Source organism: Saccopteryx leptura, chromosome 2, assembly GCF_036850995.1.
Source record: "Saccopteryx leptura isolate mSacLep1 chromosome 2, mSacLep1_pri_phased_curated, whole genome shotgun sequence".
Classification (NCBI taxonomy): domain Eukaryota; kingdom Metazoa; phylum Chordata; class Mammalia; order Chiroptera; family Emballonuridae; genus Saccopteryx; species Saccopteryx leptura.
The window spans coordinates 138,350,200-138,374,893 of NC_089504.1; the positions used below are offsets into that span (position 1 = coordinate 138,350,200).

Genomic DNA, 24,694 nt, shown 5'->3' on the forward strand with positions numbered 1-24,694 from the left:
GTTATGAAACCTAGCTGTGCACTTCCCATTAGTTAGTTCTTTACTGTGTCTAACAGAAGTTGTGTGCGTTTCTGATACCTAAAGGCAGAATGCCTATGGATTTTACTCAAAAATCATATATACAGATAATTCTTCCACAAGCAGGAAATAATGATTAATCAGAAGAGGAAAAGGCATTGCTGGATGCTGTTTGAAAGAAATCCTTTATGGGGGGCTGTGAGTATTGTTATTTTTGCAATTTCCATTTCTGGAATCTCTCAAGGGAAAAACATTTGAAACTTTGGAATGTACCAAGTATATGGTGTTTGCCTTTTTGTTTGCTACTTTATGATAAACAATTTGTTTCATTATTAACAAATTATTAGTGCTCTTGTTTAGAATGGTTTTATATTGTGATTCTAGCACAAAACTGTACTTTTTCTTAGTTTCATGGTTAATGTACGATCACTTGAGGTAACGCCATTTGTCTGAGGATTCATTGCACAGCATTGCTCCCTGACAGTACAGAAAGTGAGCTATGCTCTTAAGTGCAGTCATCACTGTTGACCTTTCTTATGTGAGACTTTATTACAACCTCTCTTGTCCTATTTCTAATTTCTATTTATCTTTCTTTTTTCTGTTTCTTATATGAGCTATACTTCAGCCAATTTCTTAGAACTTAACTTGTGCACTTAATATTCTCTTGATCACCAATTATTGGGGAAATAAAATGCCTTCTATTTCTGAAACATTAGCAAGGTACATTGGTAATCCTCAAGAAAGGATTTCTTGAATTTACATATGATTTTTTAGAATATGTAATCTAAGTCTAGTTGACTTGACTAGATCCTTTTATCTAGTCTTGTGTCTTTAATGTTCTTCTGGTTTTGTATACTTAAATGAAAAACCATTTTAGGTGAATGTCTTTGTTCAGAAAAACATGTTTAAACAAATTTTTGTTGAATAGTAAGGAGAAAGAAATTAAACATCCAGATATGGCTACTGGCAACATTTTGATGTGTTTTTCTTCTCTTTATATTTGTTGTTCTGCAAAGTTGTGGTTATATTGTACATAGATTTTCTTTTAAATCATGCTTTCCTTCCCCACATAACATTATTTCATGTTACTAAGAATTTAATAGATGTATGATATTGTTACAAAGTAATACTTTATTTTTGTTAACTTGGCCTCTATTAGATATTTTAAATTTTTCTCTTTTTTTTAATTGAATTTATTAGGATGACACTAGTTAACATAATTATACAGGTTTCAGAAGCCCAATTCCACAACGCATCTCTATACACTGGTTTTGAGTTAAAAAAGAACACTACCACTTTTTTTTTAATGGACAGCAGTACAAAGTTTAATGTAGTCATATCTTTTATGCATTTGACAAAAGTAACTTGTTCTAATTTATTAAAGGAATTTAATAGGCAATAAAATATTCATATCAGTGAACATAAGACAAATGTGTGAAAATTATTGTAGAGCTTTTATCATAGCTGTTGACTTACTGTTTTTTTTTAAAAGGCCATTGGAGACTTATGCAAGATATATATGTTCGTCTACCACAGATAGCTCCACATCTGTATGGTCTGGCTTTAGATGGCCCATTTGGATGAAGTCTGAATATGCTGCACATGTAGCCTCATCAAATTTGTTTTCCTAAATGCAGATATTAGAGAGCGTGGAATTTGTTTTCGTTGATTGAGAAAGTGAAAATCCTTCTCTCTCTAGGTTGTTGCTGACTACTGATGACCCTTTAAGACTCTTGTTGTGTGAAGCAAGAGTTTCACTAAGATTCTTGCTCCTGTATTTTCTATTCTGTTAAAAGAAAGCTCTGTTACTTCCAGAGTAGTATTACTCTTCAGTACAGCAGCCAGTAACATCATTCTGTCACAATTTATTTATTGCAGCTGACATCAAGGTAGTGAAGACTTTTGTTCAAATACTGTATATCACCTAACAGTTTTAGACCACAGTTTCTTTTTTTCTTTTTTTAAAATTTTTTATTTTTCTGAAGTGAGAAGCAGGGAGGCAGAGAGACAGACTACTGCATGTGCCCAACCGGGATCCACCTGGAAAGCCCACTAGGGGGCAATACTCTGCCCATCTGGGGCCATTGTTGCAACCAGAGCCATTCTAATGCCTGAGGTGGAGGCCATGGAGCCATCTTCAGCACCCTGGCCAACTTTGCTCTAATAGAGCCTTGGCTGCCAGAGAGGAAGAGAGAGATAGAGAGAAAGGAGAGGGAGAAGGGTGGAGAAGCAGACGGGTGCTTCTCCTGTGTGCCCTGACCCGGAATCAAACATGGGACTTCCACACGCCAGGCCGATGCTCTACCACTGAGCCAATATCATTAAACATAAGGTTTAAGTAAATGAGATTGTATTGTTTCTAAAGCAGTTTTGCAGCATAGTATGCACCAGCATCACTTATGAGGTGATATCTAACACCCAAATCATTAATATACGGGGTCCTTCCACTGTCATTGAGTGATCGTTACCAGCCATGTTTAATGTGCTTCCTTCCAATCCCTTTTCAATCTCTTCACTCCTTGGAGTATATGCAATATAAAGGATTAATTTTCTGGGACTTTTCCATTTATATATTATTATAATGTTCCTGGAGACTGCTAGTAGGTTCTGGAGCTTCACTGCTGATGGCCTGGATCCAAGCTGCAGTAGGAGTAGGGCCTGGAGTGAGGGCCAGAGTTGGGACAGGGACCTGGCTTTGGTGGCCCCTTCTGGGCTGCACCACATGCTCCTCTGACCCTATGGGCAGCTTGTCATGAGGCATCACCATTTAAAAAATGGTTTTTATTGATTTTAGAGAGAGAGGAAGTAAGAAAGAGGGAGGGAGACAGAGAAACATTGATTTGTTGTTCAACTTATTTTATGCATTCATTGGTTGATTCTTGTGTGTGCCCTGACAGGAAATTGAACCTGCAACTTTGCGTATTGGGAGGACACTCTAATCAACTGAGCTACTCTATTTTGCAAGGTGCCTTAGGTGCAAAAAGTCCCATTGTAGTTTATTCTTGATTTAAGAGGTTAAAGTCCTGACCTTCAAAGTTAAAGACAAACATTGAATTAGGACTTTAAACAACCCTGTTGAGTTCCATATTTCAATTTATGGATGTCATCTTTTTTTTTAACTTTTATGCAGCAGACAGCTTATGTACTAGCTTTTTAAAATGTGAATTACATTGCTTTTTTTATAGAGACAAATATGTAGGATCTATAGATAAACTTTTGTAAATAGGCATCTTTGAGGAAAATTGCAAGAGGACTGACTTCCTTAACCAAGCAGGTTTTTCTATGCCAAAAGCCTCATGTGAATGAAAAACTAGATGCATGCATACAACATTAAGTCCAATATGGAATATGAAAATATTAGTACCTGAAAAAAATTTACAAAGCTTCAGCTAAAGTTTTCCTCTGTTTCACTAGGTTATAAATGGCCTGAGATTCTCCCAATAATTCAGTCACAGAAGAAAGAAAAAGCTTGTTGTTCCTCATTCCCATTGTATGGAGCGCCTGTGTTACATACAGACTTGCACCAGGATGGAGTACTGACCTTTCTTGTGGAATGAATGGAACTGAGTTTAGAGTACTTTGAGTTACATCTTCTATTTTAAGGCATGAAGATAAATTCTAACAGAGAAATAGCTAGGATAATCAAATATGGAAGTTTGGAGCCTTAATTTCCAGTAATTATTTTGGGTCATAAAATTTGATTTTAAGATATCAGGGGATTTATTTTTTCTTTTTCCTGCCTGTCTTCTTGCTAGTTTAGATGGTAATACTAAGTTAATAGCCTGATTTTTCTTTGTAAGTGACTAAAATTTTATTGAAAATGTGTTATACTTAGAAATAATCATTTCTCCTAGTTTTTCTTATAACTTTGAAATTTAGGCTCTGGTTACTACATTATATACATATATGGGGGTCCTCAGGTTATGACAGTTCCATTCCTACAACAGTGACATAATCCAAATTTTGGTGTAAGTTGAAACACGACCTAGCCTAAGTCACTTACCTATCCTAACACAGTTGTAAAATCATAATCTAGAACATAAAAACAGAACTAAGCCACAGAAAAAGGAAAAGGACATGAATATACTGTACTGTACACTATACTGCGTATTATTCCGCTGTGTGTAACCAAACTATTATAATTTGCCCACATAGCCGGTGAGTATGATGCTAACGGCATAAACCAAAACACTCCTGTCTCAATTTTTTTTTAGTTTTTATGGGAGTAAGCATTGTGAACTCAACACTTCATATGTCAAGACTGTCGTAAGCTGAGGAGCCCCTGTATTTGTATTAAAAGGAAGTGAAAGTGGGTTTCATTACAGGACCTGTATGTTTTATTCCCCAATGACCAGTGTGAATAGATCTCTATGTTAGACTAAAGGAGATGCAGAATTAGGCTGAAACCTGCAGTAGTACTAGAGTGATTTTTGTCCCTTTTGTATTTCAGACATCCTAAGCTGCATATGCTGCTCTTCAGAGTGTGTATAGAGTACACATAGTGTTCTAAGGGTTGACTTTGTAACTGAACCAATTGGACTCCCTTCCAGCAGTTACGCACATTTTGGCATTCCTCCTGCCCAGTTGTTTAATCTTTCCAATTCATCTGATCTTCTGGCATGAGAGCTGACAGCTGCAATTGCATATGGGTTTCATAACGTAAATGAAGAATGAAAGGCCATGACCCAGTTCTTGTACAGTTTCACTGATGACTGAATTGGCAACTCAGAAATACTACAAATTTATTTGGCAGATTATCTTTATTTTACAGTAGGAAACTGCATGTATAAAAGGGTTTGATAATTGACCCTGAGTTATTTAAGTTCTCTTTCCTAAATCCTGGCCTTACTGTTGTTGAGTACCTGTTATAAGTCACAGTGCTTTGCGTTATATGCACATTATATCTAGTCCTTAGAATAATATTGTAAGAGAGGTGATATGACCCTATTTTTTAGATGGAGAAAGCAGATGCAATGAGATTAAATACTCATATCTACATATTTAGTAGTACCTGGTGAATAGTAGACCATGAATTCAAGGCTAAGATTATCTGTTCTCAAGCTTGTGGACTATCCATTACACATGGTAGCAGTAATATTTTTCTTTTGTGCAAATGGTATTTTATTTCCATTTTGCTATTGATGGACATTGACTAGTATGATGAAGGGTGCTGTGAACATTATTGTACATGTCTTTTGGTGGAATTGTTTGATCACGGAGTAAATATGTTCTGTTTTAGGAGATGTTGCCTAAAAGTTTCCCATACTGGTTCTGGTGTGTGAGTGTTCTACTTGTTCCATTTCCTTACTAATATATTCTGTTGGTTTTTAAAACTTTTACCCATGTGGCAGATATTTAGTGGTATCATTTTGTGATTTCAATGTGCACATGTCTGATGATTTATGATTTTTATATGCTTATGAGAGATCTTCTTTATCAAGACTTTTGCCATTATACAAAAATTGGATTGTTTTTCTTTTTTTTAAAGTTCTTTATATGTTCTGAGTACTAGTTCTTTGTCCAAATTTTGAATTACAAGTATTGTTTTTTTCCTGTATATCTTTCTTTTTTATATTTAGTGATGTCCTTTGAATACTGATGTCCAGTTTTAGTTTTTTCCTTTAAAGTTAGGTCTCTGTGTTCATTTTTTAAAAAACCTTTGCCTATCTGTAGGTCATAAAGATGCTTTGCCACAGTATTTCTAGAAGCTTTTTTTATTCTACCTCTTACATTTAGGTCTATGATCCATCTAAAATTGGTTTTCATGTAAGATATGAGGTACTGATCAAGATTAATGTTTTGTCTCATGTGGATTTTAAGTTGATTTCACATCATTCATTGAGAAGACAAGGACCATGTTTCTTATCTCATTTCATTGCATCTAATACAGTGCTCTGTGTACATTGTGGGAAAGAGGAGAGGACTTACGAGTCATGGAAAGGTTTTCATAAAGGGAAGGTTGGTGTGTCCACCATGTAGGAGAAGGTATAGAAAATGGTTTCACATTGCTGGATGAGAAAAGTTTGTGTGGTTTTGAGGTCTTCCTAGCTTCACTTTTCCCATAGATTTCTTTCCAATGAAAATTATGGAAGTTTGAATTGCAGTCACTCTCACTGGATTGAAAACAAGAGAAATTGTCCATTCAAAACAGAGTTCTTTAGCTGCACCATCTGATGTTTTCTATATATAGTTAATAAACCTATATATAGTTTACCACAGTGGGGGGAACTCCCCCCCCCTTGTTTGCTCTGTTTCATTGGTTCTGCTCAATGACTAATTTGATTTTTAAGTATACACTAAGAAAGGATTCCGTGAAAGGTTTTTAGTTCTGGCTGCAATGGAATAATGTATATTGAAATAACCTCCTGCCATAAAAACAACAACAAAAAAACCCCTGTAAAACAGGAAAAATGTATACAGCAACTGTTTGCAGGCATATAAACCTTATAAGCTTGTATTTGAAAGAAAAGTTTTAATATCAGTGATCTGGGCTTCTTCCTGAAGAATTTAGAAAAAGAGCCAGTTTAAAGCAAAGATAAGTAGGAGGAAAGAAATAATCAATATAAAGTGGAAAATATACGATGGAAAACAGACAATAAAGGGAGCAAAAAATTGTTTTCTAAAAATGTTTAGTAAAATTAATACATCTCTATAAAGATTGATCAGGAATGAGAAAAGACAATTCCAACCTCAGGATTCTTACATTAAAAAGATAGTAAGTATTATGAATAACTTTTACAACTTAGTTGACATAGATATTTCTTTGAAAGACAAACTGAATAACACAAAAACCCTGAGGAAATAGAAATTTAAATCACCCCACTAAAAACAATTGAATTTGCATTTTAAAATCTAACCAAAAGCCTGACCTGTGGTGGCGCAGTGGATAAAGCATCGACCTGGAAATGCTGAGGTCGCCGGTTCAAAACCCTGGGCTTGCCTGGTCAAGGCACATATGGAAGTTGATGCTTCTAGCTCCTCCCCCCTTCTCTCTGTCTCTCTCTCCTCTCTCTCCCTCTTTGTCTCTCTCTCTCCTCTCTAAAAAATGAATAAATAAAATAAAAAAAATTAAAAAATTAAAATCTAACCAAAAAATCCTCTCTGTCTTTTAAGAAAGAATGCCAAGATGCTGCTGGCCTAGGAACCACAGTGCTGTAGGCTGTGTGGTCCATGAACACCAGAAATAACTTTCAAGACTCTATATGATCTGCATGTGACATAACATTTTTGTGTGTGTGTGTGTGACAGAGACAGAGAGACAGAGAGAGGGACAGATAGGGACAGACAGGAAGGGAGAGATGAGAAGCATCAATTCTCCATTGCAGCTGTTTGTTGCAACTCCTTAGTTCATTGATTGCTTTCTCATATGTGCCTTGATGGAGGGTGGGGGATAAAGCAGAATGAGTGACCCCTTGATAAGCCAGTGCTCTTGGGCTCACGCCAGTGACTTTGGGCTTCAAACGAGCGACCTTTGGGCTCAAGCCAGCAACCATGGGGTCATGTCTATGATCCCACACTCAAATCAGCGACCTTGGGGTTTCAAACCTGGGTCCTCTGTGTCCCAGTCTGATGCTCTATTCATTGTGCCACCACCTGGTCAGGCATTGGTAAATGTTAAATAGAATTAATTGATTGAATGACATGAAACTACAAAAGTAGAGAATTTTCTCTTCCCTTGAGAAATTAAACAGTTTTTTACCTTCTTTCTTTGGTTAAGGAATCTTTGATCTTTTCTCTGATTCATTTCAGAAAATATATAGAGCCTATTGAAATGAGAAAGCTTTAATTTCTTGTGTATGTAAAATGATATATGATTAGCAATACCTCAGGGGTTTCTTGGTGAGCATCTAAGTCATGTTGGGTGTAAGTGTGGGCTATATTGTTCCCAGGCATGCTACTTTCACCTGAAATCATAAGTGCTGGTGTCTTATATGAGTTAAACCAAAAGTGACATCAGTTCTTTTTAGCAATGGTATTTCTTTTTTGGAGGGAAGGGCAATGTGTGTGTTTCCAGGGATTACAGTTCTGTTGAATACTATGTTGTCCATTTTAAAAGAAAGAACCAAATTATAGCATCCCAATTATTTCTTAAAATTAATGAGGTTCATCCAGCATTCAGCTAACAGTTTAAAACCCTCTAAAGTGAACAGTGTTTAGGAGGCTATTAGAAAATTAGACAGTGACTCTGAACAATGTGTAGTTCAACCTGCAGCAGAAAACTGTATATCAACTGAAAACAAATTCTCCTTTGAATCAAATTGAAAGTCTTTCTGGACAGAGAGTTTTGTTTATTTAAAGAAACGTGAAATAAATGTACTGATATTTATTGGGTCACTACAGAAATTATGTCCCTGATCAGTGCCAAGTCCTATAAAATAAGTTAAGTAGCTTAATTAGATATCAAAGTCTGCTTTTATCCAAAATTCCCTGACATGATTGAGAAAAAATGAAGCAACCTCTTCTTTTAAAATGATTTCATAAAATTTTTTCAGAGCTCAATGTTGAGAAAATCCCAACCCCTATTTGTATTATGCAAAAGCTTTAAAGGAAATGCATCAAAATCCGGTAATTTTTACATGGTAATTTTGTAGGTCATTTTAATTTTACTTTATTTCTGTAATTTATACATTTGTAAAGATGTTACTTTTTTAGTCATTTAGTTATTTTTATTGTTTAATAGAAATAGTTGGAAGAGTTAACTAGAATAGAGATTTTCTTTTTTTTTTTTTCTTTTTTTTTTTTTTTTTTGGATTTTTCCAAAGCTGGAAACGGGGAGGCAGTCAGACAGACTCCTGCATGTGCCCGACCGGGATCCACCTGGCACGCCCTTCAGGGGGCAATGCTCTGCGCATCCGGGGTGTCGCTCTGTTGCGACCAGAGCCACTCTAGCACCTGAGGCAGAGGCCATGGAGCCATCCCCAGCGCCCGGGCCATCTTTGCTCCAATGGAGCCTTGGCTGCAGGAGGGGAAGAGAGAAACAGAGAGGAAGGAGAGGGGGAGGGGTGGAGAAGCAGATGGGTGCTTCCCCTGTGTGCCCCGGCCGGGAATTGAACCCGGGACTTCCGCATGCCAGGCCGACGCTCTACCACTGAGCAAACTGGCCAGGGCAAATAGAGATTTTCTTGAAGTAAGCCTAGCAGTTAAAATCAGTTGCATATCTTATTTATTTTTCAGATTTTAAATATACTTACAAATATGTTCAATAGAATGTATATCTGAAATTGCAATAGTTTTTAGTAAAAGATGATAAAGCAGGGTGTTTTTGTAAAAATGAAGTATTTTGTGATATAGTTATGTTTCTAGGATATCATACCATATGTGCAGAAAAACATCTGGAACAAGTACCCCAGGATTGTTCATAGGGGTTATCTTTTGGCAACAGGAGTAAGCTGAATTAATTATCTTTTTGCTTATGCTTTTAAAAGTGCTTTTGCAGTCAACATGTATTACTGGTTTATAAAGTTTTTTTGTTTGTTTTTAAGCAAGCATGGGAGCCAGCATTTCTTCCAGTTTAGCAAAGGTGAGAGGCTGGTGCTGCCCTCAGCCGGGCAGCCCAGCTCTCCAGCGACAGCCTATGGAGGTGGAGACACAGGAAGAGAATGTAGTCAGGTGCTTATGGGTGAACCAGTTGGACCAGACTCCCAAGTCTGCTGACTCTTCTACTTCTGTTTTCAAGAGGAAAACTCCATGTGAGCTGATTGGAATAGTGTTGGGATTTAGTTAACTACCAGGTGTAGGTCATGAGAGTAAAGTCTGGGTCATAGACAGGGAAGGTGGTGATCTAGTGTCAATGTCACCAGGCAGTCACTGTCCAGTCACTTTGGAGAGCAAGGAAAGACAGAAGTGCAAAGAGAAGATACAATTTTTTTTTTCACTTAAGTCACAGTCTTGCTAAGGTGTACCTCTCTTTTTCAGTTTTCCCCCATAAAGCATCTAGCATGTTGTGACCATTGTAGGGTGCCTCATGGCCTCCTGAACTGCCAAGCATCTTCCCATTGAGCTCCATTCTCTTGTCCTGGAGAAGCAGTGGTACCGTTGATAAGTAACATTCATTAGTCCTGAGATGTCACTTCCTGCCAACTGGTTCCTGGAGACTAGAGAGCACACTTGCTGTTTGACTTATTGCAGAACTTGTCACCTGCTTCCACTCACTTGTATGTGTCCGTGACCCGGTTCCGTGGTCACTTCCCTTGCTTCTAAGCCTCGTCTTCATTCATTCCCTGCTAGTTTTTACTCTTTATGCGTTGACAAAGATGTAATGAGCACCTGCTTTGTGCCTGACATTGGAGGTTCCTTGACAACCAAAAGAAAGCCGCTATCCTCATGGAATTTACTTTCTAGGGCCAGAAAATAAAATGTGTGAAAAAGGAACATTTAATATAATGTTAATCAATGTTGAGTGCTATTAAATAACAACAAACACATCAATGTATGTTTTGTTTTGTTTTATGTTTTTTGCTTAGAAGGTACTCTGTACCCTGCAAATACATTTTGTTTTTTTGACAGAGAAAAAGAGAGAGTCAGAGAGAGGGATAGGGACAAACAGATAGGAAGGAAGAGAGATGAGAAGCATCAATTGTTTCAGCTTCTTAGTTGTTCATTGGATGCTTTCTCATATGTGCCAGTGACCCCTTGCTTAAGCTAGTAACCTTGGGCTCAAGCCAGTGACCTTAGGGCTCAAGCCAGTGACCATGTGGTCATGTCTATGATCCCACACTCAAGCCAGATACCCCACACTCAAGCTGGTGAGCCCACGCTCTAGCCGGGCAACCTTGGAGTTTCGAACCTGGGTCTCCATGTCCCAGTCCAATGCTCTATCCATTGTGCTACTGCCTGGACAGGCTACTATTTTATTTTATTATTTTTAAAATTTTATTGTTTTAATATATTGTGTTTTTTCATAGATTCAAGTGTCCCACTAAATATATCCCCCCACCCCCATGTTCCCTCAACACCCCCTTTGCCCCCCTAACCCCAACGTCCTCCCCCCTTCCCTCCAGGATTAGCTTTCCTGCTTTCTATAACGCTGTGTTAGGTATATATAATTTCACCAATCTCTTTCCCTTCTCTGATCCCATCCTCTCATCCCCTTTCCCTGTTTGCTTTCCCTCTGGTCCCTTTGATCCCTCCTCTGCCTCTATTCTACTCCTCAGTTCATATTGTTCATTGGATTCCTCGACTAAGAGAGGTCATATGATATTTTTCTTTTTCTGCCTGGCTTATTTCACTTAGCATAATAGTTTGCAGGTCCATCATGTTTTTGCAAAAGGTAAGGTTTCCTTCCTTTTCACAGCCGTGTAGTATTCCATTGTGTATATGTACCACTGCTTTTTGATCCACTCATCCATTGACGGACACTTGGGGTGTTTCCAGATCTTGGCTATTGTAAACAATGCTGCAATAAACATGGGGGTGCATTTCTTCTTTTGAATCAGTGATTTGGTATTCTTAGGATATATTCCTAAAAGTGGGATAGCTGCATCAAAAGGCAGTTCCATTTTTAATATTTTGAGGAATCTCCATACTGTTTTCCACAGTGGCTGCACCAGTCTGCATTCCCCACCAGCAGTGCAGAAGGGTTCCCTTTTCTCCACATCCTCGCCAGCACTTATTCTGTGTTGTTTTGTTAATGAGCACCATTCTGACAGATTTGAGGTGGTATCTCATTCTGGTTTTAATTTGTATTTCTTTAATGATTAGTGATGTTGAACATTTTTTCATATGCCTATTGGCCATCTGTATGTCCTCTTTGGAGAAGTGTCTATTCAGTTCTTTAACCCATTTTTTTTATTGGATTGTTTACCTTCTTGGTGTTGAGTTTTACAAGTTCTTTATAAATTTTGATTATTAACACCTTATCAGACGTATTGGCGAATATATTCTCTCATTGTGTGGGTTGTCTTTTTATTTTGTTAATGGTCTTCGGCTGTGCAAAAGCTTTTTAGTTTGATATAGTGACATTTGTTCATCCTGTCCTTTATTTCACTTGCCCGTGGAGATAAATCAGCAAGAATATTGCTGCGAGAGATATCGGAGAGTTTACTGCCTATGTTTTCTTCAAAGATGTTTATGGTTTCACGACTTACATTTAAGTCTTTTATCTATTTTGAGTTTATTTTTGTGAATGGTGTAAGTTGGTGATCCAGTTTCATTTTTTTTCAGGTAGCTGTCCAATTTTCCCAACACCATTTGTTAAAGAGACTGTATTTACTCCACTGTATGCTCTTACCTCCTTTGTCAAATATCAGTTGTCCATAAAGGTGTGGGTTTATTTCTGGGTTCTCTTTTTGTTCCATTGATCCGTATGCCTGTTCTTATGCCAGTACCAAGCTGTTTTGAGTACAATGGCTTTATAGTATAACTTGATATCAGGAAGTGTGATATCCCCCACTTTATTCTTTTTTAGGATTGCTGAGGCTGTTTGTGTTCTTTTTTGGTTCTGTATAAAATTTTGGAATATGTGTTCTATATCTTTGAAGTATGCCTCTCATTGTGGTTTTAATTTGCATTTCTCTATAATAATTAGTGATGTTAAACATTTTTTTATCTGCCTGTTGGCCATCTTATGTCCTCTTTGGAGAAGTGTCTATTCATTTCTTTTGCCCATTTTTGGATTGGATTGTATATCTTCCTGGTGTTGAGTTTTATAAGTTCTTTATAAATTTTGGTTATTAACCCCTTATCGGACGTATTGTTGAATATGTTCTCCCATTGTATGGTTTGTCTTTTTATTTTGTTCATGTTGTCTTTAGCTGTGAAAAAGCTTTTTAGTTTGATAGAGTCCCATTTGTTCATCCTGTCCTGTATTTCACTTGCCTATGGAGATAAATCAGCAAATATATTGCTGCGAGAGATGTCAGAGAGCTTACTGCCTATGTTTTCTTCCAAGGTGATTATCGTTTCACGACTTACATTTAAGTCTTTTATCTATTTTGAGTTTATTTTTGTGTATGGTATAAGTTGGTGGTCTAGTTTAATTATTTTGCAAGTAGCTGTCCAGTTTTCCCAACACCATTTGTTAAAGAGACTATCTTTACTCCACTGTATGCTCTATGTCTTTTGTCAAATATCAGTTGTCCATAAAGGTGTGGGTTTATTTCTGGGTTCTCTGTTCTGTTCCATTGCTCTATATACCTGATCTTATGCCAGTACCAAGCTGTTTTGAGTACAGTGGTCTTGTAGTATAACTTGTTATCAGGAAGTGTGATGCCTCCCACTTTATTCTTCTTTTTCAAGATTGCTGAGGCTATTCATGTTCTTTTTTGGTTTCATATAAATTTTTAGAATATGTGTTCTATATCTTTGAAGTATGTCATTGGTATTTTAATTGGTATTGCATTAAATTTATAAATTGCTTTGGGTAATACAGACATTTTAATGATGTTTATTCTTCCTATCCATGAACACAGTATATGCTTCCACTTGTTTGTATCTTTCTTGATTTCTTTTATCAGTGTTTTATAATTTTCCAAGTACAAGTCTTTACCTCCTTGGTTAAATTTACTCCTAGGTACTTTATTTTTTATTGCAACAATGAAGGAGATTGTTTTCTTAATTTCTCTTTCAGACAGTTCATTGTTGGTGTATAAAAATGCCTCTGGTTTCTGAATATTAATTTTATATCCTGCCACCTTGCTGAATTCATTTATCAGGTTCAGTAGTTTTTTGACTGAGACTTTAGCATTTTCTATATACAGTATTATATCATCAGCAAATAATGATAGCTTCACTTCTTTTTCCATTCGGATGCCTTTCATTTCTTCTTCTTGTCTGATTGCTTTGGCTAGGACTTCCAGAACTATGTTGAATAGAGTGGTGAAAGGGGACACCCCTGCCTTATTCCTGGTCTTAAGGGAATTGCTTTTAATTTTTGCCCATTGAGTATGAGGTTGGCTGTGGGTTTGTCATAGATGGCCTTTATCATGTTGAGGTATGTTCCCTGTATTCCCACTTTGCTGAGAGTTTTGATCATAAATGGGTGCTGGATTTTATCAACTGCTTTCTCTCCTTCCTTTTGTTTATATGATGAATCAAATTGAATGATTTGTGAATATTGTAATAGCCTTGCCTCTCCAGAATAAATCCTACTTGTTCATGATGTATGACTTTTTTCATGTATTGCTGGATCTGGTTTGCTAATATTTTGTTGAGAATTTTAGCATCTAAATTCATCAGAAATATTGGCCTATAGTTTTCTTTCTTTGTATTGTCTTTACCTGTTTTGGAATGAGAATTATGCTCGCCTCATAAGAGAAGCATGGAAGTGTTCCCTCCCCTTGAATTTTTTGAAATAGCTTGAGAAGGATAGGAGTTAGTTCTTCTTTGAATATTTGGTAGAATTTGCCTGTGAAGCCATCTGGCCCAGGCTTTTGTTTGTTGGGAGGTTTTTGATAACTGTTTCTATCTCATTTGTTGTAATTGGTTTGTTTAGGTTTTCTGATTCGTCCAGATTGATTTTTGAAAGATTATATGTTTCAAGGAATTTGTCCATTTCACCTAGGTTGTTTAATTTTTTGGCATATAGTTCTTCATAGTATTTTTTTTTTTTTACAATCTTTTGTATTTCTTCTGGATCAGTTGTTATTTCTCCACTCTCATTTCTAATTTTTATTATATTTATTTGACTCCTCTCTTTTTCTTGGTGAGTCAGGTTAAAGTATCATCAATCTTGTTTACCTTTTCAAAGAATCATCCTTTGGTTTCATTGATCTTCTGTATTTTTTTTTTTTTTTAGCCTCTATGTCATTTATTTCTGCTCTGATTTTTATTATTTCCTTCCTTCTACTTCCTCTGGGCTTTACTTGCTGTTCTTTTTCTAGTTCTTTTAGATGCAGGGTTAAGTTGTTTATTTGAGCTTTTTCTTGCTTCTTAAGATATTCCTGTAATGCTATGAACCTTCCTCTCAGGACTGCTTTTGCTGTGTCCCATACATTTTGAATTGTTGTATGTTCATTTTCATTTGTTTCAAGGAAATTTATGATTTCTTTCTTGATCTCATTGTTAACCCATTCATTATTTAATAACATGCTATTTAGTTTCCAAGTGTTTGAATATTTTTCAATTTTTCTATTGCAGTTGATTTTTAGTATCATGCCATTGTGATCAGAGAAGATGCTTGATATGATTTCAATCTTCCTAAATTTATTGAGATTCATTTTGTGTCCTAACATGTGTTTTATCCTAGAGAATGTACCATGAGCACTTGAAAAGAATGTATATTCTGCTGCTTTGGGGTGAAAGTTTCTGAAGATATCCATTAAATCCTGTTGATCTAGTGCAGGGGTCCCCAAACTACCGCCCGTGGGCCACATGCGGCCCCCTGAGGTCATTTATCTGACCCCAGCTGCACTTCCAGAAGGGGCACCTCTTTCATTGGTGGTCAGTGAGAGGAGCACATTGACCATCTCATTAGCCAAAAGCAGGCCCATAGTTCCCAATGAAATACTGGTCAGTTTGTTGATTTAAATTTACTTGTTCTTTATTTTAAATACTGTATTTGTTCCCGTTTTGTTTTTTTACTTTAAAATAAGATATGTGCAGTGTGCATAGAAATTTGTTCATAGTTTTTTTTTTATAGTCCAGCCTTGCAACGGTCTGAGGGACAGTGAACTGGCCCCCTGTGTAAAATGTTTAGGGACCCCTGATCTAGTGTGTCCTTTAAGGCTGCTGTTTCTTTGTTAATTTTCTTTCTTGAGGATCTATTCATTGATGTTAGTGGGGTATTGAAATCCCCTACTATATAAGGCTATTGATCTTGCTCTTTTTGTCCATCAAAATCTGCTTTATATATTTAGGTGCTCCTATATTAGGCACATAGATATTTATAATGGTTATATCTTCCTGTTGGATTGCTCTCTTTATCATTATGTAGTGACCTTCTTTATCCCTTACTATATAGCCTTTGTTTTAAAGGCTATTTTGTCAGATATAAGTGTTGCTACCCCAGCTTTTTTCCATTTCCATATGTAGGAAATATTTTTTCCCATCCCTTTACTTTCAGTCTATGTGTATCTTTTGTTTTGAGGTGTGTCTCTTGTAGACAGCATATGTACAGGGCCTGTTTTCTTATCCACACAGCTACCCTCTGTCTTTTGATTGGAGCATTTAATCCATTTACATTTAAGGTTATTATTGCTATGTAGTTGTTTATTGCCATTTTATTCTTTAAATCTACATTTCTCTTTTACTTGATTTTTTCCCCCTTTGTTCTGTTTACAACAAGCCCCTTAACATTTCTTGCAGCATTAGTTTGGTTGTAATCAATTCCTTGAGTTTTTTGTCTGGGAAGCTTTTTATTTTTCTTTCAATTTTAAATGATTGTGGACAAGGCCCACCAGGGGTGAGGACGACGGAGATGCAGAGACCCAACTCTGGAAACCAGGTTCAGTGACGCAGATCCAATTTATTCAGGAAGTAAGCTAACTTATATACACAGGTTCAGCATGTAGGGTGTTACAGCATGTCCTTCACAGCCAATGGCTGAAAAGGTCAGGGAGCTGCCTGGTTGGCACTGAGTTACTTCCTTACAGCGGGAGAGCTCCCTCCTGGGTATGCCTAGGGGGTTTCAGGTGCTGGAGTGTTATCACAGCATTGCATCAGCTACAGATGCTAGGAATGGGCTCCGTGCTCTACCTACAAATGATAACCTTGCTGGATAAAGAAGTCTTGGTTGTAGGCTCTTGTTTTGCATTACTTTGAATATTTCTTGCCATTCCCTTCTGGCCTCAAGTTTTTCTGTTGAAAAGTCGGATGTTTTCCTTATGGAGGCTCCTTTGTAGGTTAATGACTGCTTTTCTCTTGCAGCTTTTAGCATTCTTTATTTATCTCTTAGCTGTGGTATTTTAATTATGATGTGTCTTGGTGTAGGTCTCTTTGGGTTCCCCTTTAATGGAACCTCTCTGTGCTTCTTGAACTTGTGTGACTTTTTTCTTCATCAATTTAGGGAATTTTTGGCTATGATTTCTTCTTCTATCATGTGCTCTATATCTTGTTCTTTCCCTTCTTCAGGAACCCCTATTATGCAGATGTTGTTTCTCTTCATGTTGTCACAGAGCCCTCTCTTAGAGTTTCCTCAGACTTTTTGATCCTTTTTTGTTTTTGCTGTTCTGCATCCGTGCTTTTGCTTATCTTGTCCTCTAAATCGCTGATTCAATCCTCTGTTTCATCCAGCCTGCTTTTAATTGCTTCTAATGTAGTCTTCATTTTTGATATTGTGTTTGTCAGTTCTGTCTGATTCCTTTTTATGGTTTCAATGTCCTTTTTGATGCTTGCTGTCTCTTTGTTTAGGTGCTCATTATGTCCATGTATTGTTGCTCTAACATCCTTGTGCATCCTAACAATCATTATTCTAAACTCTGCATCTGGTATCTTGATTATTTCCATCTCATTCAGTTTTCTAGGCATTTCTCTTGTTGATTTATTTGAATTGTATTTCTCTGTCTTTCCATTTTGTCTCTGTATAGACTGCTCCTTTGAATGTGCTATTTGTGTAGCTAGCTGAGTATAGGGTTTGTGTTGTCTGCCTCCAGCTTTCAATTGTGTTGTTTCTAGATCTTCTTGAGTTGGCTTCAGCTGTTGTTTGTAATCTACTGTGGGCTACTTGTCTGCTGCTACTGCTCTTTTTCCTCTTTGTGTCAGTGTTTTCTATGCCTTAGCTGGGTCAAGTGTGGTGAGCCTTTTCTTAAGATACCACTCTAACTAGGGTTGTTAGGTCCTGAGCTGATGCCTTCTGTATCTGGCCACTGGATGTACCAGCCCTGGACCTCCCTGGCCGGAACCTGGTGCAGACCAGTGGGGGGTCACTGCTATTGACTGGCCCTTAGCAACCTTCTTGGAGCTACAAGTGATCCAGAATTTGTGGCTGCCTCTGCTGGGCCCTGATGCCATTGTAAATATCAGCTGCACTCCTATGTTGGCTTTTATCTACTCTTGGCCAGTGAGTGTGGCCTCTCTATTCCCAAGGTGTGGTCTTTCTGCCTGCCCGCTGCCTCCACCGCCTCCTCCTCGAGCACTGGCCCTGCAGGATGCCTCTCCCGGCTCCACCCCTCACCATCACTGCATGGGCTGCTGGGTTCTGCCCCCCACGTTCACATCGCTGGGCTCCGCCCCCTGCTGCTGCATGGGCCATGGCCGCAGCTGGGCCCTCCCGTCCTTCAGAGAGTAGTCAGCAGTTTGGGGGGGGGGTGGTATAGCCCAGACCTCAGCACTCAAAACCTGTGTCCCTGACTTGCCCTCTGCTTCCAAGCTTCTCCTTGCACTGACTGGAGCAGGAGAGCCTCTGGTGGGTGGGGTAATTGCTTCCCTTTGCTGGCACTGGTTCTCTCAGGAAGAATGGGCACTTTAGGTTTGGGGAGTGACCCAGTACTGGGGTCAGGGTGGCTGTCCCCCACTGTCTCTCCCTGTGCCCCCAAACTACATTCTCCTGTTGTAACTCCAGTCCTCTCAGCTCTCCCTGTTCCTGGAGCCCTGGGTAAGTGGCTGTGAACGAGATTTTCTGCGTGATCTCTTTAAGACGGAACCTGAGAAGGAGAGTTCTGTCTCCCTCTCGCAAACAGTAACCTGACTCTTCTTTCAGCTAAATACTGTCTGTACACCTCCTCTAGTCTCTGGTGCTCCAGGCTGGTGTTCTGGTCCTGGGGTAAGAACTCATAAGTCTCTGGGAAACCCACCCCACCGTGAGAAACCCTCCCGGCCGCTTCTCACTCCTGTGAGCAGGGCAGCCTTTCCGCGTCTGCCCTTTTTACCAGTCTTGGTGTGGTTTCTTTGGTTATGCTTGGTTATAGATTCCTCTTAGTTTAGTCCAAAGTTGGTTTTTCAAGATGATTGTTCCTAAGTTGTAATCCACTTTGGTTCTGGGAGATAGGAGTTGCAACGTCCGCCTACTCTGTCGCCATTTTCTCTTCTCTCTATTATTATTATTTTTTTAAAGATTTTAGCCTGAGGGTGGCACTGGCTCGACTGGAGTCTCCCCTGCCCCTGCCCCCATCAGGGAATGTGTGAGAAAGCAATCAATGAATAGCTAAAGTGCTGAAACTATGAGTTGATGCTTCTCGTCTTTCTCCCTCCTGCCTGTCCCTGTCTCTGTCTCTTTGGGGTGGGGGGAGTTTTATTTATTCATTTTAGATATATGAGGGAGAGAGATAGAGAAAGAAAGGTTGGTGGGGAGGGGTGGAGGAGCGAGAAGCATCGATTTGTAGTTGTTTCTGGCTTGTGCTTGACCAGCCAAGGTCTGGTTCTGAACCGGTGACCTCAGCATTCCAGGTCGAGGCTTTATCTACTGTACCACCACAGATCAGGCACATTTTTGTTCTAAATTATTTATTTAAAGGTAATTGCTTAAAAAACAAAACAAATAAACACCTGTCAAATTACCAAGAAAATCCTGTAAAACTTCAAGTAAAAATACAAAATGCATGGTAACACATTTAAAATATCTAGGAAAATGTCACCTCTTTACAGATGTATTTTCTGTTTCAGTGTCTGTGACTGGTTAGCGCTGTCGTTCACTTCCGTGCTTTTTAGGCTTACAGGATAAATTTGATCTTCAGTGAGGATAGGTAACTTTAGTGTGTCACAGGCTATACAGCCCTACCACTGTCCCGTCATTCCATCATTTAAGCCGTTTGTCAAGAGGGAGTTTCCACGAGAGAAGAACAAGGAAAGAGCACTGCTGGTGGCTCTCAGTGTGTAGCCTACACAGGTATCTTTTTGTAGATACACTTGCCAGCAACCTGGTTCTTCAGTAACAACTCCTGCTCAAGCTGTCGTACTACACCTAAGTATGTACCCAGAAAATTTTAGTTTGCCATTTCCTTCTGGAAAGTAAATACCTACTCTTATCCGTGCTGGTCTCGCCCTTTCTCCCTTTCCTCGGAAACCCTCCTTCCTCTAACATTCCTTCTTATTCTTTTATAACAGAAGAGGTCTTTGGAGATGACCTAACCTAGCTCCCTCGTTTTGTGACTGAGGCAGGACTGCAGAGGGTAAATGGCCAGCGTGTGTCGTGCGACCGGCTAAGCAGGGACTAGTCTAGTTTCTGGATTTCTAATTAGGGAGACTTGCTGTCAGTGGGCTTCACAAAAGCTAAGGGCTTAAAAAAACATCATTCCCAAAATACGTACATGTGTAGGTCCTCTGGGGCACTGCTGCCAACTCACAGGGGTGCCAGCTGCAGGGTATTTTACAATTTCAGGGGAAACAGACATCTTTTGAATGCTTTGGAAACTATTTGCTCTGGTCAGTTCACAGTTTTAATATTAGTTTGCCCTCTGTTTCTTTTGTTGACATTTGAGTTTGCAGAGCTGGGGAGTTGGCAGGTTACTGTGGATAACAAGCAAGTACTAGGTGAAAATCAATGTGGAACAGGAAATGAGGATGGTTAATATGATGGATGTTTAATATGATCCTGTGGTGTGCGAAGCTGTGCAGGGCCCAGCAGCACCCACATCTCGTTAATAAGTAGGGGCAGTGATTTAAGAATGGAATAAAGAAATTAATTTTTCTTATTATATTTTCAAATGGTGCTAAGTGGCTAAGCTAAAAACAGTTATTAAAGTGTTTATACTGAACTACTTAATAAATGGAGCTCATATGTATTGCTCTTGGCTTGGAGCATCATCAGAAAGTTACTGAGATGCTAAGGGCCCCATAGTTTCAAAATAGTTTGAGAGCCTCCGACTTAGTGCATGTTCTTGTGTAAAGTTTTTTACCAAGGAAAGAGGGGGCTGAGTGAGGGCGAATGAAACTGGGCATATTCAGTAGGGAGGGAGACAGAACTCTACTACCAAGATTATTTGGTCACTGCTTAGCTGACAATCGCTGCTCCAGCAGATTGTAGGCAAAATTGCTGCCCGCCCAGTATTTAAAGAAGATAAATTATCAGGCATCCTTGCTTTTTTAATGCCTTTTTATCTTGAGAACGTTTGGGGGTTTATTGGCTCTCTTTCACATGTTCTACAGCCTATATTTGGGGGCCCTATTATGAGGTTCTGGGCAGTATGGCTTGAAGAACTATGTGGAGACAATGTCAGAGTACCCAGAGATGAACTTGGAGCTGAAGAGGACACTTTCTTGCCTTTCTTAGATCTGCCATTGTTTTTCTTTCTGAGCAGTTCCCATAGAATCAGTTTTCTACAAACTATGAGCCAACTTTTTTTAGTTGCTTTTTTTTTTGTGTGTGTGTGTGGGTGTCTTGCTAGTTAGTAGATCCAACCAAGAACACAGTGGAGTGAACACTGGAAAATATGTGTAGGAGGAATAAATAATATTTTAGGACATGATTATTTATGATATTAAACATTTTGGAAAACAGGAAAGAAAAAGATCACCAATATTTCTTTCACACTGCTTTTAAAACTTTGGGGTGGGTAAGCCTAGGTGTTTGTTCCTAAGAATATTTTCCTTTTTCTTTAGTTATGTTTCCTTCTGTCCCTCTCTTCTAGAAGGTTGTAGAGCATAGTGACTTAGACCTAAACTTTGGTCTCATGAGGTTCTAGTCTTAGCAATGTGTTGTAGGGCAGAGCTTAATTTCTGAGTCTCAGTTTCCACAACTAAAAAATGAGGATATTAATACATACTTCTTAGTCCCTGTGAAATTTCAATAAAATAGTTGTAAAGTGCTTATTATTGTGCCTAGCACATACCAGGGACTCAGTAAATCGCACATTGTTATTGATATACTGTCAACATTTCCCTTTTACCGTAGAGTCTTTATGACCATATTTTTAATGATTGAATGATATTTTACCAAGTTGTTTGCATCCTTATGTGCATACCTATTCATCTGCACTGTTCACAAAAATTAGGAGATACTTAAAAATGAATACAGCCTGACCAGGCAGTGGCACAGTGGCTAGAGCGTTGGACTGGGATGTGGAGGACCCAGGTTCGAGACCCCAAGGTTGCCGGCTTGAGCGCGGGCTCATCTGGTTTGAGCAAGGCTCACCAGCTTGAGCCCAAGGTCGCTGGCTCGAACAAGGGGTTACTTGGTCTGCTGTAGCCCCCCAGTCAAGGCACATATAAGAAATCAATCAATAAACAACTAAGGAACCACAATGAAAAATTGATGTTTCTCATCTCTCTTTCTTCCGGTCTGTCCCTCTCTCTGACTCTCTCTGTCTCTGCCACAAAAAAAAAAAAAAAAAGAAGTGATAAAATATCTCCTAATTTTTGTGAGCAGTATATTATTAGATTCTTAGGTTGCCTCTAAATTTATACTGGAAGAAAAACATCTTCAATAAACTGTTACTCAGCAGATTCAATAAGTTGTCACTACGTGCTAGGACCTTTGCTTGGCATTGGGAGCAGAGACTTCAGAGTGGCACAGTCTTGGCCTTTAGGGGCTTACAGTCTGAGGAGGGAGATGCATATAGATTACTCTTATTCTGTGGTAATTGACATTCCTGTCTGAGTTACTGAGAAAGTGCAGAGGAGAGGAAAAAATGTCAGACTCTGGAGAGCTTAGGGAAGGTAGGAAAGTGTCATAGGAGGTGAGTCACAAGAGTTAACGGGGTAGGGAGCAAGTTATTAAGGGCCCTTTAGGCCATCATACAAGAGGTTTTTATTCCCAGTGCAGTAGGAAAGTCAGTTTTGAGATGAGAAATGGCATTTTCTGCTTAGTTTTTACAGCCTCTGGAGGCAAAGTGGAAGCAGAGAGTTTAGTTAGGAAGTTATTAAAGAAGCCAGGTGAGAGATGGGGTGGCCTAGACCAAGTGGGAGTGATGGAGGTGGTAAGAAGTGGCCAGGTTGGAAGAAATAACCCACAGAAGAGCTGTCAGGTGGATGGGAGCTGTCTGAGACAGAGCAGCGTCAAGGGTGAGCTCCTGCATGGATAGCAGAGTCGACTTGCCATTTCCAGAAATAACAATGGATGTAGGAGAAGCAGGTTTGTGGAGAAAAGCAGAAGCTGAGTTTTGGAATATGTTATGTTTAAAATATTTATTAAAGAGCTAGGTAGAGATGTCTAATAAAAAGTTAGATATAGGAACCAGATTTGCCCTGAAGTGATAAATTTGGGCTGTGTCAGTATATTTGTGGCATTTATTGTATAACATGTTTTAAAAGTCTGATTAGTTATTTTAGCCATTACTTCCCTCATACAGAATTTCCTTTGGGATTTTCATCTTTAAAATAAAATCTAAATAAACTTTAGAGTCACATTTTTAAAAAAATGCTTTTTAAAAGATTATATTTATTTTAGAGAGAAGAGAGAGAGAGAGGGGGAGAGAGAGAGAGTAGGGGGGGAGCAGGAAGCACCAACTCCTAGTTGCTAAATAATTGTTTAGTAGTTGGCTCTCATATATGTGCCTTGACCAGGCAAGCCCAGGGTTTTGAACTGGTGACATCAGCGTTTCAGGTCGACGCTTCATCCTCTGCGCCACCACAGGTCAGGCTGTAAAATTTTTTTAAGTATGTTGACCTGTGGTGGTGCAGTGGATAAAAGCATCGACCAGAAATAATGAGGTTGCTGGTTTGAAACCCTGGGCTTGCCTGGTCAAGGCACTTATGGGAGTTGATGCTTCCAGCTCCTCCCTCCATTTTCTCTGTCTCTCTTTCTCTGTCTCCTCTCTCTAAAATGAATAAGTAAAATGTGAAAAAGAATCTTTATAAAACCTTTAAAAAAGTTTCTCTCTCTTGCTCTCTCTCTAAATACATACACACATACACATATACATACATAGGGTAGGGCAAAAGTAGGTTTACAGTTGTTTGTATGGAAATAATATAACAATTAATAAATAATACAAGTATAAACTGTTTTGCATACTCACAACTATAAACCTACTTTTGCCACATTATGCAAGTTAATTAGAAGATTTATTAGAAAACCAGAAGTCCTTTGGGAAGACTTGGCATCTTTAACATCGGTCTTTGTATCAAGTATCACATTCTGTCTCTCCACCTAGTTTTCCTTTTCTATCACACACATTTGATTGTTTCTTGATATTATTCTTTTTTTTTTTTTTTTTCATTTTTTTTCTGAAGCTGGAAACGGGGAGAGACAGTCAGACTCCCGCATGCGCCCAACCGGGATCCACCCGGCACGCCCACCAGGGGCGGTGCTGTGCCCCCCAGGGGGGGATGCTCTGCCCATCCTGGGCGTCGCCATATTGCGACCAGAGCCACTCTAGCCCCTGAGGCAGAGGCCACAGAGCCATGCCCAGCGCCCAGGCCATCTTTGCTCCAATGGAGCCCTGGCTGCGGGAGGGGAAGAGAGAGACAGAGAGGAAAGCGCGGCGGAGGGGTGGAGAAGCAAATGGGCGCTTCTCCTATGTGCCCTGGCCGGGAATCGAACCCGGGTCCTCCGCACGCTAGGCCGACGCTCTAGCGCTGAGCCAACCGGCCAGGGCCTTGATATTATTCTTGATACCTCTTGATATTATTCCCAAGTGTCATATACTTTTTGTTGGCATTGCAAGTCACCTCCTTTTTATTGGTATTATGATAGATTTTGCTCTTATATATTTGCATTCTCAACTTATAGTACTATAAATATTCTTCTTGATTTCTTTGATTTTTTTATTTTTATTTTTTCTAGGAATAGACTCATATCACCTGCAAATAAGAGTTTTGTATTTTCCTTTTTCTTATTCATCTTCTTTTCCAAGTGAGTATAGGGGAAATAGAAAGAGAGAATTCCACATGTACCCTGACTGAGATCTACCCGGCAACCTCTGTC

General features: G+C 38.9%; 1 protein-coding gene and 1 pseudogene across 1 annotated transcript in view; one reads left to right on the forward strand and one right to left on the reverse strand.

Moving 5' to 3' along the window:
• The window catches only part of FGD4 (FYVE, RhoGEF and PH domain containing 4), a 277,447-nt gene that overhangs the window by 87,269 nt on the left and 165,484 nt on the right, over window positions 1–24,694 (forward strand). The window lies entirely within an intron of this gene.
• Window positions 1,460–18,145, reverse strand: LOC136393909 (leucine-rich repeat-containing protein 34-like; annotated as a pseudogene).